This window comes from Styela clava, chromosome 3 (assembly GCF_964204865.1).
Source record: "Styela clava chromosome 3, kaStyClav1.hap1.2, whole genome shotgun sequence".
Classification (NCBI taxonomy): Eukaryota; Metazoa; Chordata; class Ascidiacea; order Stolidobranchia; family Styelidae; genus Styela; species Styela clava.
In genome coordinates, this window is record NC_135252.1 from 23,497,147 (window position 1) to 23,514,482 (window position 17,336).

The following is a 17,336-nucleotide window of genomic DNA, read 5'->3' on the forward strand; positions in this document are numbered from 1 at the left end:
CACCAATGCTCGTTGCGCAAGAGGTTATCTTTTCACTCTCAATTGCATTTTGATGTTCATATGTTAATAAAACAAGATTAAACGCTGCGAGCAGGGCTCGAACCTCCGTGAGAATATCCCGCTGGATTTCAAGTCCAACGCCCTAAGAACTCGGCCATCACGATTACTACGTTAGTAATTTGTGGTTCAATGTTCATATGTTAACAAAATTAAACGCTGCGAGCAGGGTTCGAACCTGCGCGGGAATATCCCATTGGATTTCAAGTCCAACGCCTTAACCACTCGGCCATCACAGCTTCTACTTTAATAACTTTTGGTATACAGATTTTATCTCTTTAGTAAAATTTAAAAAAATACATAAGCAACGGATATTGAGGGGAAAGATGTATTAATTAGAATATAAAAATGTATTTGCATAAATTAACACAATCTTCGCCGGGACTTAAACCCGGAACCTCTGGATTAGAAGTACAGCGCGCTATTCTTTGCGCCACGAAGACTCGCAAGGTTTAATCGAATCCAGATCTCCCGCGTGGCAGGCGAGAAATCTACCACTGAAACACCAATGCTCGTTGCGCAATAGGTTATCTTTTTACTCTCGATTGCGTTTTGATTTCATATGTTAATAAAACAATATTAAACGCTCCGAGCAGGTCCAACGCCTTAATCACTCGGTCATCACAGCTTCTCCGCTAGTAACTTGTGGTTCACAGACTTTGTCTCTTTAGTATTAATTTAAAAAAGAGATAAGCATAAATTTAAAAAATACATAAGCAACGGATTTGATGGGAAAGATGTAATAGTTAGAATTTAAAATTTGTTCTGAATTAGAAGTCCAGTGCGCTATCCATTGCGCCACGAAGTCTCGCAACTTTTAATAGAAAACAGAACATTTTCCATATTTCGTACCATGAATTATTATCAAATTCTTGAAAATATTATGAGCTGCATTGGCCGGGAATCGAACCCGGGCCTCCCGCGTGGCAGGTGCGAATTCTACCACTGAACCACCAATGCTCGTTCGCGGTAGGTTATCTTTTCACTCTCGATTGCATTTTAATGTATTTACTTCAAATAAAACAAAATTGAACGCTGCGAGCAGGGCTCGAACCTCCGTGAGAATATCCCGCTGGATTTCAAGTCCAACGCCTTAAGCACTCGGCCATCACAGTTACTACGTAAGAAATTTGTGGTTCAATGTTCATATGTTTACAAAATTAAACGCTGCGAACAGGGTTCAAACCTGCGGGGGAATATCCCATTGGATTTCAAGTCCAACGCCTTAACCACTCGGCAATCACAGCTTCTACTTTAGTAACTTTTGGTATACAAATTTTATCTCTTTAGTAAAATTTAAAAAATACATAAGCAACGGATATTGACGGGAAAGATGTACTAATTAGAATTTAAAATGTATTCGCATAAATGAACACCATCTTCGCCGGGACTCGAACCCGGAACCTCTGGATTAGAAGTCCCGTGCGCTATCCATTGCGCCACGAAGACTCGCAAGGTTTAATCGAAACCCGATCTCCCGCTTGGCAGGCGAGAAATCGACCACTGAAACACCAATGCTCGTTGCGCAATAGGTTATCTTTTCACTCTCGATTGCGTTTTGATTTCATATGTTAATAAAACAATATTAAACGCTGCGAGCAAGGTACGAACCTGCGCGGGAATATCCCGCTGGATTTCAACCCCAACGCCTTAATCACTCGGTCATCACAGCTTCTCCGCTAGTAACTTGTGGTTCACAGACTTTGTCACTTTAGTAATAATTTAAAAAAGAGATAAGCATAAAATTAAAAAATACATAAGCAACGGATTTGATGGGAAAGATGTATTAGTTAGAATTTAAAATGTATTCTGGATTAGAAGTCCAGTGCGCTATCGATTGCGCCACGAAGTCTCGCAACTTTTAATAGAAAACAGAACATTTTCCATATTTCGTACCATGAATTATTATCAAATTCTTGAAAATATTATGAGCTGCATTTGCCGGGAATCGAACCCGGGCCTCCCGCGTGGCAGGCTAGAATTCTACCACTGAACCACCAATGCTCGTTCGCGGTAGGTTATCTTTTCACTCTCGATTGCATTTTAATGTTTTTACCTTAAATAAAACAAAATTAAACGCTGCGAGCAGGGCTCGAACCTCCGTGAGAATATCCCGCTGGATTTCAAGTCCAACGCCTTAAGCACTCGGCCATCACAGTTACTACGTAAGAAATTTGTGGTTCAATGTTCATATGTTTACAAAATTAAACGCTGCGAGCAGGGTTCGAACCTGCGCGGGAATATCCCATTGGATTTCAAGTCCAACGCCTTAACCACTCGGCCATCACAGCTTCTTCTTTAGTTACTTTTGGTATACAGATTTTATCTCTTTAGTAAAATTTAAAAAATACATAAGCAACGGATTTGATGGGAAAGATGTATTAGTTAGAATTTAAAATGTATTCTGGATTAGAAGTCCAGTGCGCTATCCATTGCGCCACGAAGTCTCGCAACTTTCAATAGAAAACAGAACATTTTCTATATTTCGTACCATGAATTATTATCAAATTCTTGAAAATATTACGAGCTGCATTGGCCGGGAATCAAACCCGGGCCTCCCGCGTGGCAGGCGAGAATTCTACCACTAAACCACCAATGCTCGTTCGCGGTGGGTTATCTTTTCACTCTCGATTGCATTTTAATGTTTTTACCTTAAATAAAACAAAATTAAACGCTGCGAGCAGGGCTCGAACCTCCGTGAAAATATCCCGCTGGATTTCAAGTCCAACGCCTTAAGCACTCGGCCAGGTCATCACAGTTACTACGTTAGTAATTTGTGGTTCAATTTAAATATGTTTACAAAATTAAACGCTGCGAGCAGGGTTCGAATCGCGCGGGAATAACCCATTGGATTTCAAGTCCAACGCCTTAACCACTCGGCCATCACAGCTTCTACTTTAGTAACTTTTGGTATACAGATTTTATCTCTTTAGTAAAATTCAAAAAATACATAAGCAACGGATATTGACGGGAAAGATGTATTAATTAGAATATAAAATGTATTCGCATAAATGAACACCATCTTCGCCGGGACTCGAACCCGGAACCTCTTGATTAGAAGTCCAGCGCGCTATCCATTGCGCCACGAAGACTTGTAAGGTTTAATCGAATCCCGATCTCCCGCGTGGCAGGCGAGAAATCTACCACTGGAACACCAATGCTCGTTGCGCAATAGGTTATCTTTTCACTCTCGATTGCATTTTGATGTTCATATGTTAATAAAACAATATTAAACGCTGCGAGCAGGGTACGAACCTGCGCGGGAATATCCCGCTGGATTTCAAGTCCAACGCCCTAATCACTCGGTCATCACAGCTCCTCCGCTAGTAACTTGTGGTTCACAGACTTTGTCTCTTTAGTAATAATTTGAAAAATAAATAAGCATAATTTAAAAAAATACATAAGCAACGGATATTGATGGGAAAGATGTATTAATTAGAATTTAAAATGTATTCTGGATTAGAAGTCCAGTGCGCTATCCATTGCGCCACGAAGTCTCGCAACTTTTTATAGAAAACAGAACATTTTCTTGAAAATATTATGAGCTGCATTGGCCGGGAATCGAACCCGGGCCTCCCGCGTGGCAGGCGAGAATTCTACCACTGAACCACCAATGCTCGTCCGCGGCGGGTTATCTTTTCACTCTCGATTGCATTTTAATGTTTTTAACTTAAATAAAACAAAATTAAACGCTGCGAGCAGGGCTCGAACCTCCGTGAAAATATCCCGCTGGATTTCAAGTCCAACGCCTTAAGCACTCGGCCATCACAGTTACTACGTTAGTAATTGATGGTTCAATGTTCATATGTTTACAAAATTAAACGCTGCGAGCAGGGTTTCAACCTGCGCGGGAATATCCCATTGGATTTCAAGTCCAACGCCTTAACCACTCGGCCATCACAGCTTCCACTTTAGTAACTTTTGGTATACAGATTTTATCTCTTTAGTAAAATTTAAAAAATACACAAGCAATGGATATTGACGGGAAAGATGTATTAATTAGAATTTAAAATGTATTCGCATAAATGAACACCATCTTCTCCGGGAATCGAACCCTGAACCTCTGGATTAGAAGTCCAGCGCGCTAACCATTGCGCCACGAAGACTCGCAAGGTTTAATCGAATCCCGATCTCCCACGTGGCAGGCGAGAAATCTACCACTGAAACACCAATGCTCGTTGCGCAATAGGTTAACTTTTCACTCTCGATTGCATTTTGATGTTCATATATTAATAAAACAAGATTAAACGCTGCCAGCAGGGTACGAACCTGCGCGGGAATATCCCGCTGGATTTCAAGTCCAACGCCCTAATCACTCGGTCATCACAGCTCCTCCGCTAGTAACTTGTGGTTCACAGACTTTGTCTCTTTAATAATAATTTGAAAAATAGATAAGCATAATTTAAAAAAAAACATAAGCAACGGATATTGATGGGAAAGATGTTTTAATTAGAATTTAAAATGTATTCTGGATTAGAAGTCCAGTGCGCTATCCATTGCGCCACGAAGTCTCGCAACTTTTAATAGAAAACAGAACATTTTCTTGAAAATATTATGAGCTGCATTGGCCGAGAATCGAACCCGGGCCTCCCGCGTGGCAGGCGAGAATTCTACTATTGAACCACCAATACTCGTCCGCGGTAGGTTATCTTTTCACTCTCGATTGCAATTTAATGTTTTTAACTTAAATAAAACAAAATTAAACGCTGCGAGCAGGGCTCGAACCTCCGTGAAAATATCCCGCTGGATTTCAAGTCCAACGCCTTAAGCACTCGGCCATCACAGTTACTACGTTAGTAATTAATGGTTCAATGTTCATATGTTTACAAAATTAAACGCTGCGAGCAGGGTTTCAACCTGCGCGGGAATATCCCATTGGATTTCAAGTCCAACGCCTTAACCACTCGGCCATCACAGCTTCCACTTTAGTAACTTTTGGTATACAGATTTTATCTCTTTAGTAAAATTTAAAAAATACATAAAAAATGGATATTGACGGGAAAGTTGTATTAATTAGAATTTAAAATGTATTCGCATAAATGAACACCATCTTCTCCGGGAATCGAACCCTGAACCTCTGAATTAGAAGTCCAGCGCGCTAACCATTGCGCCTCGAAGACTCGCAAGGTTTAATCGAATCCCGATCTCCCACGTGGCAGGCGAGAAATCTACCACTGAAACACCAATGCTCGTTGCGCAATAGGTTAACTTTTCACTCTCGATTGCATTTTGATGTTCATATATTAATAAAACAAGATTAAACGCTGCCAGCAGGGTACGAACCTGCGCGGGAATATCCCGCTGGATTTCAAGTCCAACGCCCTAATCACTTGGTCATCACAGCTCCTCCGCTAGTAACTTGTGGTTCACAGACTTTGTCTCTTTTGTAATAATTTGAAAAATAGATAAGCATAATTTTAAAAAATACATACGCAACGGATATTGATGGGAAAGATGTTTTAATTAGAATTTAAAATGTATTCTGGATTAGAAGTCCAGTGCGCTATCCATTGCGCCACGAAGTCTCGCAACCTTTGATAGAAAACAGAACATTTTCTTGAAAATATTATGAGCTGCATTGGCCGGGAATCGAACCCGGGCCTCCCGCGTGGCAGGCGAGAATTCTACCACTGAACCACCAATGCTCGTCCGCGGTAGGTTATCTTTTCACTCTCGATTGCAATTTAATGTTTTTTAACTTAAATAAAACAAAATTAAACGCTGCGAGCAGGGCTCGAACCTCCGTGAAAATACCCCGCTGGATTTCAAGTCCAACGCCTTAAGCACTCGGCCATCACAGTTACTACGTTAGTAATTAAAGGTTCAATGTTCATATGTTTACAAAATTAAACGCTGCGAGCAGGGTTTCAACCTGCGCGGGAATGTCCCATTGGATTTCAAGTCCAACGCCTTAACCACTCGGCCATCACAGCTTCCACTTTAGTAACTTTTGGTATACAGATTTTATTTCTTTAGTAAAATTCAAAAAATACATAAGAAATGGATATTGACGGGAAAGTTGTATTAATTAGAATTTAAAATGTATTCGCATAAATGAACACCATCTTCTCCGGGAATCGAACCCTGAACCTCTGAATTAGAAGTCCAGCGCTCTAACCATTGCGCCTCGAAGACTCGCAAGGTTTAATCGAATCCCGATCTCCCACGTGGCAGGCGAGAAATCTACCACTGAAACACCAATGCTCGTTGCGCAATAGGTTAACTTTTCACTCTCGGTTGCATTTTGATGTTCATATATTAATAAAACAAGATTAAACGCTGCCAGCAGGGTACGAACCTGCGCGGGAATATCCCGCTGTATTTCAAGTCCAACGCTCTAATCACTCGGTCATCACAGCTCCTCCGCTAGTAACTTGTGGTTCACAGACTTTGTCTCTTTAGTAATAATTTGAAAAAGAGATAAGCATAATTTAAAAAAATACATAAGCAACGGATATTGATGGGAAAGATGTATTAATTAGAATTTAAAATGTATTCTGGATTAGAAGTCCAGTGCGCTATCCATTGCGCCACGAAGTCTCGCAACTTTTAATAGAAAACAGATCTTTTTCCATAATTCGTACCATGAATTATTATCAAATTCTTGAAAATATTATGAGCTGCATTGGCCGGGAATCGAACCCGGGCCTCCCGCGTGGCAGGCGAGAATTCTACCACTGAACCACCAATGCTCGTCCGCGTTAGGTTATCTTTTCACTCTCGACTGCATTTTAATGTTTTTACCTTAAATAAAACAAAATTAAACGCTGCGAGCAGGGCTCGAACCTCCGTGAAAATATCCCGCTGGATTTCAATTCCAACGCCTTAAGAACTCGGCCATCACAGTTACTACGTTAGTGATTTGTGGTTCAATGTTCATATGTTTAGAAAATTAAACGCTGCGAGCAGGGTTTGAACCTGCGCGGGAATATCCCATTGGATTTCAAGTCCAACGCCTTAACCATTCGGCCATCACAGCTTCTACTTTTGTAACTTTTGGTATACAGATTTTATCTCTTTAGTAAAATTCAAAAAATACATAAGCAACGGATATTGACGGGAAAGATGTATTAATTAGAATATAAAATGTATTCGCATAAATGAACACCATCTTCGCCGGGACTCGAACCCGGAACCTCTGGATTAGAAGTCCAGCGTGCTATACACTGCGCCACGAAGACTTGCAAGGTTTAATCGAATCCCGATCTCCCGCGTGGCAGGCGAGAAATCTACCACTGAAACACCAATGCTCGTTGCGCAATAGGTTATCTTTTCACTCTCGATTGCATTTTGATGTTCATATGTTAATAAAACAATATTAAACGCTCCGAGCAGGGTACGAACCTGCGCGGGAATATCCCGCTGGATATCAAGTCCAACGCCTTAATCAATCGGTCATCACAGCTTCTCCGCTAGTAATTTGTGGTTCACAGACTTTGTCTCTTTAGTAATAATTTAAAAAAGAGATAAGCATAAATTTAAAAAATACATTAGCAACGGATATTGATGGAAAAGATGTATTAATTAGAATTTAAAATGTATTCTGGATTAGAAGTACAGTGCGCCGCTATCCATTGCGCCACGAAGTCTCGCAACTTTTAATAGAAAACAGATCATTTTCCATATTTTGTACCATGAATTACTATCAAATTCTTGAAAATATTATGAGCTGCATTGGCCGGGAATCGAACCCGGATTCCCGCGTGGCATGCGAGAATTCTACCACTGAACCACCAACGCTCGTTCGCGGTAGGTTATCTTTTCACTCTCGATCGCATTTTAATGATTTTACATTAAATAAAACAAAATTAAACGCTGCGAGCAGGGCTCGAACCTCCGTGAGAATATCCCGCTGGATTTCAAGTCCAACGCCTTAAGCACTCGGTCATCACAGTTACTACGTTAGTAACTTGTGGTTCAATGTTCATATGTTTACAAAATTAAATGATGCGAGCAGGGTTCGAACCTGCGCGGGAATACCCCATTGGATTTCAAGTCCAAAGCCTTAACCACTCGGTCATCACAGCTTCTCCGCTAGTAACTTGTGGTTCACAGACTTTGTCTCTTTAGTAATAATTTAAAAAGAGATAAGCATAAATTTAAAAAATACATAAGCAACGGATATTGATGGGAAAGATGTATTAATTGGAATTTAAAATGTATTCTGGATTAGAAGTCCAGTGCGCTATCCATTGCGCCACGAAGTCTCGCAACTTTTAATAGAAAACAAACATTTTCCATATTTCGTACCATGAATTATTATCAAATTCTTGAAAATATTATGAGCTGCATTGGCCGGGAATCAAACCCGGGGATCCCGCGTGGCAGGCGAGAATTCTACCACTTAACCACCAATGCTCGTTCGCGGTGGGTTATCTTTTCACTCTCGATTGCATTTTAATGTTTTTACCTTAAATAAAACAAAATTAAACGCTGCGAGCAGGGCTCGAACCTCCGTGAAAATATCCCGCTGGATTTCAAGTCCAACGCCTTAAGCACTCGGCCAGGCCATCACAGTTACTACGTTAGTAATTTGTGGTTCAATTTAAATATGTTTATAAAATTAAACGCTGCGAGCAGGGTTCGAACCTGCGCGGGAATATCCCATTGGATTTCAAGTCCAACGCCTTAACCACTCGGCCATCACAGCTTCTACTTTAGTAACTTTTGGTATACAGATTTTATCTCTTTAGTAAAATTCAAAAAATACATAAGCAACGGATATTGACTGGAAAGATGTATTAATTAGAATATAAAATGTATTCACATAAATGAACACAATCTTCGCCGGGACTCAAACCCGGAACCTCTGGATTAGAAGTCCAGCGCGCTATCCATTGCGCCACGAAGACTCGCAAGGTCTAATCGAATCCCGATCTCCCGCGTGGCAGGCGAGAATTCTACCACTGAACCACCAATGCTCGTTCGCGGTAGGTTATCTTTTCACTCTCGATTGCATTTTAATGTTTATACCTTAAATAAAACAAAATTAAACGCTGCGAGCAGGGCTCGAACCTCCGTGAGAATATCCCGCTAGATTTCAAGTCCAACGCCTTAAGCACTCGGCCATCACAGTTACCACGTTAGTAATTTGTGATTCAATGTTCATATGTTTACGAAATTAAACGCTGCGAGCAGGGTTTGAACCTGCGCGGGAATATCCCATTGGATTTCAAGTCCAACGCCTTAACCACTCGGCCATCACAGCTTCTACTTTAGTAACTTTTGGTATACGGATTTTATCTCTTTAGTAAAATTTAAAAAAATACATAAGCAACGGATATTGAGGGGAAAGATGTATTAATTATAATATAAAAATGTATTTGCATAAATTAACACAATCTTCGCCGGGACTTAAACCCGGAACCTCTGGATTAGAAGTACAGCGCGCTATTCTTTGCGCCACGAAGACTCGCAAGGTTTAATCGAATCCAGATCTCCCGCGTGGCAGGCGAGAAATCTACCACTGAAACACCAATGCTCGTTGCGCAATAGGTTATCTTTTTACTCTCGATTGCGTTTTGATTTCATATGTTAATAAAACAATATTAAACGCTCCGAGCAGGTCCAACGCCTTAATCACTCGGTCATCACAGCTTCTCCGCTAGTAACTTGTGGTTCACAGACTTTGTCTCTTTAGTATTAATTTAAAAAAGAGATAAGCATAAATTTAAAAAATACATAAGCAACGGATTTGATGGGAAAGATGTAATAGTTAGAATTTAAAATTTGTTCTGGATTAGAAGTCCAGTGCGCTATCCATTGCGCCACGAAGTCTCGCAACTTTTAATAGAAAACAGAACATTTTCCATATTTCGTACCATGAATTATTATCAAATTCTTGAAAATATTATGAGCTGCATTGGCCGGGAATCGAACCCGGGCCTCCCGCGTGGCAGGTGCGAATTCTACCACTGAACCACCAATGCTCGTTCGCGGTAGGTTATCTTTTCACTCTCGATTGCATTTTAATGTATTTACTTCAAATAAAACAAAATTGAACGCTGCGAGCAGGGCTCGAACCTCCGTGAGAATATCCCGCTGGATTTCAAGTCCAACGCCTTAAGCACTCGGCCATCACAGTTACTACGTAAGAAATTTGTGGTTCAATGTTCATATGTTTACAAAATTAAACGCTGCGAACAGGGTTCAAACCTGCGGGGGAATATCCCATTGGATTTCAAGTCCAACGCCTTAACCACTCGGCAATCACAGCTTCTACTTTAGTAACTTTTGGTATACAAATTTTATCTCTTTAGTAAAATTTAAAAAATACATAAGCAACGGATATTGACGGGAAAGATGTACTAATTATAATTCAAAATGTATTCGCATAAATGAACACCATCTTCGCCGGGACTCGAACCCGGAACCTCAGGATTAGAAGTCCAGCGCGCTATCCATTGCGCCACGAAGACTCGCAAGGTTTAATCGAAACCCGATCTCCCGCTTGGCAGGCGAGAAATCGACCACTGAAACACCAATGCTCGTTGCGCAATAGGTTATCTTTTCACTCTCGATTGCGTTTTGATTTCATATGTTAATAAAACAATATTAAACGCTGCGAGCAAGGTACGAACCTGCGCGGGAATATCCCGCTGGATTTCAACCCCAACGCCTTAATCACTCGGTCATCACAGCTTCTCCGCTAGTAACTTGTGGTTCACAGACTTTTTCTCTTTAGTAATAATTTAAAAAAGAGATAAGCATAAATTTAAAAAATACATAAGCAACGGATATTGATGGGAAAGATGTATTAATTAGAATTTAAAATGTATTCTGGATTAGAAGTCCAGTGCGCTATCCATTGCGCCACGAAGTCTCGCAACTTTTAATAGAAAACAGATCATTTTCCATATTTCGTACCATGAATTATTATAAAAATTCTTGAAAATATTATGAGCTGCATTGGCCGGGAATCAAACCCGGGCCTGCCGCGTGGCAGGCGAGAATTCTACCACTAAACCACCAATGCTCGTTCGCGGTAGGTTATATTCTTCACTCTCGACTGCATTTTAATGTTTTTACCTTAAATAAAACAAAATTAAACGCTGCGAGCATGGCTCGAACCTCCGTGAGAATATCCCGCTGGATTTCAAGTACAACGCCTTAATCACTCGGTCATCACAGCTTCTCCGCTAGTAACTTGTGGTTCACAGACTTCGTCTCTTTAGTAATAATTTGAAAAAGAGCATAAATTTAAAAAATACATAAGCAACGGATATTGATGGGAAAGATGTATTAATTAGAATTTAAAATGTATTCTGGATTAGAAGTCCAGTGCGCTATCCATTGCGCCACGAAGTCTTGCAACTTTTAATAGAAAACAGAACATTTTCCATATTTCGTACCATGAATTATTATCAAATTCTTGAAAATACTATGAGCTGCATTAGCCGGGAATCAAACCCGGGCCTCCCGCGTGGCAGGCGAGAATTCTACCACTAAACCACCAATGCTCGTTCGCGGTGGGTTATCTTTTCACTCTCGATTGCATTTTAATGTTTTTACCTTAAATAAAACAAAATTAAACGCTGCGAGCAGGGCTCGAACCTCCGTGAAAATATCCCGCTGGATTTCAAGTCCAACGCTTTAAGCACTCGGCCAGGCCATCACAGTTACTACGTTAGTAATTTGTGGTTCAATTTAAATATGTTTACAAAATTAAACGCTGCGAGCAGGGTTCGAACCTGCGCGGGAATATCCCATTGGATTTCAAGTCCAACGCCTTAACCACTCGGCCATCACAGCTTCCACTTTAGTAACTTTTGGTATACAGATTTTATCTCTTTAGTAAAATTTAAAAAATACATAAGCAACGGATTTAATGGGAAAGATGTATTAGTTAGAATTTAAAATGTATTCTGGATTAGAAGTCCAGTGCGCTATCCATTGCGCCACGAAGTCTCGCAACTTTCAATAGAAAACAGAACATTTTCTATATTTCGTACCATGAATTATTATCAAATTCTTGAAAATATTATGAGCTGCATTGGCCGGGAATCAAACCCGGGCCTCCCGCGTGGCAGGCGAGAATTCTACCACTAAACCACCAATGCTCGTTCGCGGTGGTTTATCTTTTCACTCTCGATTGCATTTTAATGTTTTTACCTTAAATAAAACAAAATTAAACGCTGCGAGCAGGGCTCGAACCTCCGTGAAAATATCCCGCTGGATTTCAAGTCCAACGCCTTAAGCACTCGGCCAGGCCATCACAGTTACTACGTTAGTAATTTGTGGTTCAATTTAAATATGTTTACAAAATTAAACGCTGCGAGCAGGGTTCGAACCTGCGCGGGAATATCCCATTGGATTTCAAGTCCAACGCCTTAACCACTCGGCCATCACAGCTTCCACTTTAGTAACTTTTGGTATACAGATTTTATCTCTTTAGTAAAATTTAAAAAATACATAAGCAATGGATATTGACGGGAAAGGTGTAATATTTAGAATTTAAAATGTATTCGCATAAATGAACACCATCTTCGCCGGGAATCGAACCCTGAACCTCTGGATTAGAAGTCCAGCGCGCTATCCATTGCTCCACAAAGACTCGCAAGGTTTAATCGAATCCTGATCTCCCACGTGGCAGGCGAGAAATCTACCACTGAAACACCAATGCTCGTTGCGCAATAGGTTAACTTTTCACTCTCGATTGCATTTTGATGTTCATATATTAATAAAACAAGATTAAACGCTGCCAGCAGGGTACGAACCTGCGCGGGAATATCCCGCTGGATTTCAAGTCCAACGCCCTAATCACTCGGTCATCACAGCTCCTCCGCTAGTAACTTGTGGTTCACAGACTTTGTCTCTTTAGTAATAATTTGAAAAATAAATAAGCATAATTTTAAAAAATACATAAGCAACGGATATTGATGGGAAAGATGTATTAATTAGAATTTAAAATGTATTCTGGATTAGAAGTCCAGTGCGCTATCCATTGCGCCACGAAGTCTCGCAACTTTTAATAGAAAACAGAACATTTTCTTGAAAATATTATGAGCTGCATTGGCCGGGAATCGAACCCGGGCCTCCCGCGTGGCAGGCGAGAATTCTACCACTGAACCACCAATGCTCGTCCGCGGTGGGTTATCTTTTCACTCTCGATTGCATTTTAATGTTTTTAACTTAAATAAAACAAAATTAAACGCTGCGAGCAGGGCTCGAACCTCCGTGAAAATATCCCGCTGGATTTCAAGTACAACGCCTTAAGCACTCGGCCATCACAGTTACTACGTTAGTAATTAATGGTTCAATGTTCATATGTTTACAAAATTAAACGCTGCGAGCAGGGTTTCAACCTGCGCGGGAATATCCCATTGGATTTCAAGTCCAACGCCTTAACCACTCGGCCATCACAGCTTCCACTTTAGTAACTTTTGGTATACAGATTTTATCTCTTTAGTAAAATTTAAAAAATACATAAGCAATGGATATTGACGGAAAAGATGTATTAATTAGAATTTAAAATGTATTCGCATAAATGAACACCATCTTCTCCGGGAATCGAACCCTGAACCTCTGGATTAGATGTCCAGCGCGCTAACCATTGCGCCACGAAGACTCGCAAGGTTTAATCGAATCCCGATCTCCCACGTGGCAGGCGAGAAATCTACCACTGAAACACCAATGCTCGTTGCGCAATAGGTTATCTTTTCACTCTCGATTGCATTTTGATGTTCATATGTTAATAAAACAATATTAAACGCTCCGAGCAGGGTACGAACCTGCGCGGGAATATCCCGCTGGATATCAAGTCCAACGCCTTAATCAATCGGTCATCACAGCTTCTCCGCTAGTAATTTGTGGTTCACAGACTTTGTCTCTTTAGTAATAATTTAAAAAAGAGATAAGCATAAATTTAAAAAATACATTAGCAACGGATATTGATGGAAAAGATGTATTAATTAGAATTTAAAATGTATTCTGGATTAGAAGTACAGTGCGCCGCTATCCATTGCGCCACGAAGTCTCGCAACTTTTAATAGAAAACAGATCATTTTCCATATTTTGTACCATGAATTACTATCAAATTCTTGAAAATATTATGAGCTGCATTGGCCGGGAATCGAACCCGGATTCCCGCGTGGCATGCGAGAATTCTACCACTGAACCACCAACGCTCGTTCGCGGTAGGTTATCTTTTCACTCTCGATCGCATTTTAATGATTTTACATTAAATAAAACAAAATTAAACGCTGCGAGCAGGGCTCGAACCTCCGTGAGAATATCCCGCTGGATTTCAAGTCCAACGCCTTAAGCACTCGGTCATCACAGTTACTACGTTAGTAACTTGTGGTTCAATGTTCATATGTTTACAAAATTAAATGATGCGAGCAGGGTTCGAACCTGCGCGGGAATACCCCATTGGATTTCAAGTCCAAAGCCTTAACCACTCGGTCATCACAGCTTCTCCGCTAGTAACTTGTGGTTCACAGACTTTGTCTCTTTAGTAATAATTTAAAAAGAGATAAGCATAAATTTAAAAAATACATAAGCAACGGATATTGATGGGAAAGATGTATTAATCGGAATTTAAAATGTATTCTGGATTAGAAGTCCAGTGCGCTATCCATTGCGCCACGAAGTCTCGCAACTTTTAATAGAAAACAAACATTTTCCATATTTCGTACCATGAATTATTATCAAATTCTTGAAAATATTATGAGCTGCATTGGCCGGGAATCAAACCCGGGGATCCCGCGTGGCAGGCGAGAATTCTACCACTAAACCACCAATGCTCGTTCGCGGTGGGTTATCTTTTCACTCTCGATTGCATTTTAATGTTTTTACCTTAAATAAAACAAAATTAAACGCTGCGAGCAGGGCTCGAACCTCCGTGAAAATATCCCGCTGGATTTCAAGTCCAACGCCTTAAGCACTCGGCCAGGCCATCACAGTTACTACGTTAGTAATTTGTGGTTCAATTTAAATATGTTTATAAAATTAAACGCTGCGAGCAGGGTTCGAACCTGCGCGGGAATATCCCATTGGATTTCAAGTCCAACGCCTTAACCACTCGGCCATCACAGCTTCTACTTTAGTAACTTTTGGTATACAGATTTTATCTCTTTAGTAAAATTCAAAAAATACATAAGCAACGGATATTGACTGGAAAGATGTATTAATTAGAATATAAAATGTATTCACATAAATGAACACAATCTTCGCCGGGACTCAAACCCGGAACCTCTGGATTAGAAGTCCAGCGCGCTATCCATTGCGCCACGAAGACTCGCAAGGTCTAATCGAATCCCGATCTCCCGCGTGGCAGGCGAGAATTCTACCACTGAACCACCAATGCTCGTTCGCGGTAGGTTATCTTTTCACTCTCGATTGCATTTTAATGTTTATACCTTAAATAAAACAAAATTAAACGCTGCGAGCAGGGCTCGAACCTCCGTGAGAATATCCCGCTAGATTTCAAGTCCAACGCCTTAAGCACTCGGCCATCACAGTTACCACGTTAGTAATTTGTGATTCAATGTTCATATGTTTACGAAATTAAACGCTGCGAGCAGGGTTTGAACCTGCGCGGGAATATCCCATTGGATTTCAAGTCCAACGCCTTAACCACTCGGCCATCACAGCTTCTACTTTAGTAACTTTTGGTATACGGATTTTATCTCTTTAGTAAAATTTAAAAAAATACATAAGCAACGGATATTGAGGGGAAAGATGTATTAATTAGAATATAAAAATGTATTTGCATAAATTAACACAATCTTCGCCGGGACTTAAACCCGGAACCTCTGGATTAGAAGTACAGCGCGCTATTCTTTGCGCCACGAAGACTCGCAAGGTTTAATCGAATCCAGATCTCCCGCGTGGCAGGCGAGAAATCTACCACTGAAACACCAATGCTCGTTGCGCAATAGGTTATCTTTTTACTCTCGATTGCGTTTTGATTTCATATGTTAATAAAACAATATTAAACGCTCCGAGCAGGTCCAACGCCTTAATCACTCGGTCATCACAGCTTCTCCGCTAGTAACTTGTGGTTCACAGACTTTGTCTCTTTAGTATTAATTTAAAAAAGAGATAAGCATAAATTTAAAAAATACATAAGCAACGGATTTGATGGGAAAGATGTAATAGTTAGAATTTAAAATTTGTTCTGGATTAGAAGTCCAGTGCGCTATCCATTGCGCCACGAAGTCTCGCAACTTTTAATAGAAAACAGAACATTTTCCATATTTCGTACCATGAATTATTATCAAATTCTTGAAAATATTATGAGCTGCATTGGCCGGGAATCGAACCCGGGCCTCCCGCGTGGCAGGTGCGAATTCTACCACTGAACCACCAATGCTCGTTCGCGGTAGGTTATCTTTTCACTCTCGATTGCATTTTAATGTATTTACTTCAAATAAAACAAAATTGAACGCTGCGAGCAGGGCTCGAACCTCCGTGAGAATATCCCGCTGGATTTCAAGTCCAACGCCTTAAGCACTCGGCCATCACAGTTACTACGTAAGAAATTTGTGGTTCAATGTTCATATGTTTACAAAATTAAACGCTGCGAACAGGGTTCAAACCTGCGGGGGAATATCCCATTGGATTTCAAGTCCAACGCCTTAACCACTCGGCAATCACAGCTTCTACTTTAGTAACTTTTGGTATACAAATTTTATCTCTTTAGTAAAATTTAAAAAATACATAAGCAACGGATATTGACGGGAAAGATGTACTAATTATAATTCAAAATGTATTCGCATAAATGAACACCATCTTCGCCGGGACTCGAACCCGGAACCTCTGGATTAGAAGTCCAGCGCGCTATCCATTGCGCCACGAAGATTCGCAAGGTTTAATCGAAACCCGATCTCCCGCTTGGCAGGCGAGAAATCGACCACTGAAACACCAATGCTCGTTGCGCAATAGGTTATCTTTTCACTCTCGATTGCGTTTTGATTTCATATGTTAATAAAACAATATTAAACGCTGCGAGCAAGGTACGAACCTGCGCGGGAATATCCCGCTGGATTTCAACCCCAACGCCTTAATCACTCGGTCATCACAGCTTCTCCGCTAGTAACTTGTGGTTCACAGACTTTTTCTCTTTAGTAATAATTTAAAAAAGAGATAAGCATAAATTTAAAAAATACATAAGCAACGGATATTGATGGGAAAGATGTATTAATTAGAATTTAAAATGTATTCTGGATTAGAAGTCCAGTGCGCTATCCATTGCGCCACGAAGTCTCGCAACTTTTAATAGAAAACAGATCATTTTCCATATTTCGTACCATGAATTATTATAAAAATTCTTGAAA

General features: G+C 40.4%; 25 non-coding genes across 25 annotated transcripts; all 25 read right to left on the minus strand.

The window, feature by feature from the left end:
• Positions 1 to 214: 214 nt before the first annotated feature.
• Trnas-uga (transfer RNA serine (anticodon UGA)) lies at positions 215 to 296 on the minus strand. The gene has a single exon. It is a non-coding gene; the product is annotated as a tRNA-Ser (tRNA).
• Positions 297 to 1,433: 1,137 nt separating this feature from the next.
• Positions 1,434 to 1,506, minus strand: Trnar-ucu (transfer RNA arginine (anticodon UCU)). The gene has a single exon. It is a non-coding gene; the product is annotated as a tRNA-Arg (tRNA).
• A 760-nt stretch (positions 1,507 to 2,266) lies between these two features.
• On the minus strand, positions 2,267 to 2,348 carry Trnas-uga (transfer RNA serine (anticodon UGA)). Its single transcript has one exon. It is a non-coding gene; the product is annotated as a tRNA-Ser (tRNA).
• Positions 2,349 to 2,585: 237 nt separating this feature from the next.
• Trnag-gcc (transfer RNA glycine (anticodon GCC)) lies at positions 2,586 to 2,656 on the minus strand. Its single transcript has one exon. It is a non-coding gene; the product is annotated as a tRNA-Gly (tRNA).
• Positions 2,657 to 3,076: 420 nt separating this feature from the next.
• On the minus strand, positions 3,077 to 3,149 carry Trnar-ucu (transfer RNA arginine (anticodon UCU)). The gene has a single exon. It is a non-coding gene; the product is annotated as a tRNA-Arg (tRNA).
• A 454-nt stretch (positions 3,150 to 3,603) lies between these two features.
• Trnag-gcc (transfer RNA glycine (anticodon GCC)) lies at positions 3,604 to 3,674 on the minus strand. Its single transcript has one exon. It is a non-coding gene; the product is annotated as a tRNA-Gly (tRNA).
• Positions 3,675 to 3,879: 205 nt separating this feature from the next.
• Positions 3,880 to 3,961, minus strand: Trnas-uga (transfer RNA serine (anticodon UGA)). Its single transcript has one exon. It is a non-coding gene; the product is annotated as a tRNA-Ser (tRNA).
• Positions 3,962 to 4,090: 129 nt separating this feature from the next.
• Positions 4,091 to 4,163, minus strand: Trnar-ucu (transfer RNA arginine (anticodon UCU)). The gene has a single exon. It is a non-coding gene; the product is annotated as a tRNA-Arg (tRNA).
• A 730-nt stretch (positions 4,164 to 4,893) lies between these two features.
• On the minus strand, positions 4,894 to 4,975 carry Trnas-uga (transfer RNA serine (anticodon UGA)). The gene has a single exon. It is a non-coding gene; the product is annotated as a tRNA-Ser (tRNA).
• A 656-nt stretch (positions 4,976 to 5,631) lies between these two features.
• Trnag-gcc (transfer RNA glycine (anticodon GCC)) lies at positions 5,632 to 5,702 on the minus strand. The gene has a single exon. It is a non-coding gene; the product is annotated as a tRNA-Gly (tRNA).
• A 976-nt stretch (positions 5,703 to 6,678) lies between these two features.
• On the minus strand, positions 6,679 to 6,749 carry Trnag-gcc (transfer RNA glycine (anticodon GCC)). The gene has a single exon. It is a non-coding gene; the product is annotated as a tRNA-Gly (tRNA).
• A 205-nt stretch (positions 6,750 to 6,954) lies between these two features.
• On the minus strand, positions 6,955 to 7,036 carry Trnas-uga (transfer RNA serine (anticodon UGA)). The gene has a single exon. It is a non-coding gene; the product is annotated as a tRNA-Ser (tRNA).
• A 1,589-nt stretch (positions 7,037 to 8,625) lies between these two features.
• On the minus strand, positions 8,626 to 8,707 carry Trnas-uga (transfer RNA serine (anticodon UGA)). Its single transcript has one exon. It is a non-coding gene; the product is annotated as a tRNA-Ser (tRNA).
• Positions 8,708 to 8,836: 129 nt separating this feature from the next.
• On the minus strand, positions 8,837 to 8,909 carry Trnar-ucu (transfer RNA arginine (anticodon UCU)). The gene has a single exon. It is a non-coding gene; the product is annotated as a tRNA-Arg (tRNA).
• A 274-nt stretch (positions 8,910 to 9,183) lies between these two features.
• Trnas-uga (transfer RNA serine (anticodon UGA)) lies at positions 9,184 to 9,265 on the minus strand. The gene has a single exon. It is a non-coding gene; the product is annotated as a tRNA-Ser (tRNA).
• Positions 9,266 to 10,402: 1,137 nt separating this feature from the next.
• Trnar-ucu (transfer RNA arginine (anticodon UCU)) lies at positions 10,403 to 10,475 on the minus strand. The gene has a single exon. It is a non-coding gene; the product is annotated as a tRNA-Arg (tRNA).
• A 1,251-nt stretch (positions 10,476 to 11,726) lies between these two features.
• Trnas-uga (transfer RNA serine (anticodon UGA)) lies at positions 11,727 to 11,808 on the minus strand. The gene has a single exon. It is a non-coding gene; the product is annotated as a tRNA-Ser (tRNA).
• A 237-nt stretch (positions 11,809 to 12,045) lies between these two features.
• Trnag-gcc (transfer RNA glycine (anticodon GCC)) lies at positions 12,046 to 12,116 on the minus strand. The gene has a single exon. It is a non-coding gene; the product is annotated as a tRNA-Gly (tRNA).
• A 210-nt stretch (positions 12,117 to 12,326) lies between these two features.
• Trnas-uga (transfer RNA serine (anticodon UGA)) lies at positions 12,327 to 12,408 on the minus strand. The gene has a single exon. It is a non-coding gene; the product is annotated as a tRNA-Ser (tRNA).
• A 656-nt stretch (positions 12,409 to 13,064) lies between these two features.
• On the minus strand, positions 13,065 to 13,135 carry Trnag-gcc (transfer RNA glycine (anticodon GCC)). Its single transcript has one exon. It is a non-coding gene; the product is annotated as a tRNA-Gly (tRNA).
• Positions 13,136 to 13,340: 205 nt separating this feature from the next.
• Trnas-uga (transfer RNA serine (anticodon UGA)) lies at positions 13,341 to 13,422 on the minus strand. The gene has a single exon. It is a non-coding gene; the product is annotated as a tRNA-Ser (tRNA).
• A 1,589-nt stretch (positions 13,423 to 15,011) lies between these two features.
• Trnas-uga (transfer RNA serine (anticodon UGA)) lies at positions 15,012 to 15,093 on the minus strand. Its single transcript has one exon. It is a non-coding gene; the product is annotated as a tRNA-Ser (tRNA).
• A 129-nt stretch (positions 15,094 to 15,222) lies between these two features.
• On the minus strand, positions 15,223 to 15,295 carry Trnar-ucu (transfer RNA arginine (anticodon UCU)). Its single transcript has one exon. It is a non-coding gene; the product is annotated as a tRNA-Arg (tRNA).
• Positions 15,296 to 15,569: 274 nt separating this feature from the next.
• On the minus strand, positions 15,570 to 15,651 carry Trnas-uga (transfer RNA serine (anticodon UGA)). Its single transcript has one exon. It is a non-coding gene; the product is annotated as a tRNA-Ser (tRNA).
• A 1,137-nt stretch (positions 15,652 to 16,788) lies between these two features.
• Positions 16,789 to 16,861, minus strand: Trnar-ucu (transfer RNA arginine (anticodon UCU)). Its single transcript has one exon. It is a non-coding gene; the product is annotated as a tRNA-Arg (tRNA).
• Positions 16,862 to 17,336: the final 475 nt, after the last annotated feature.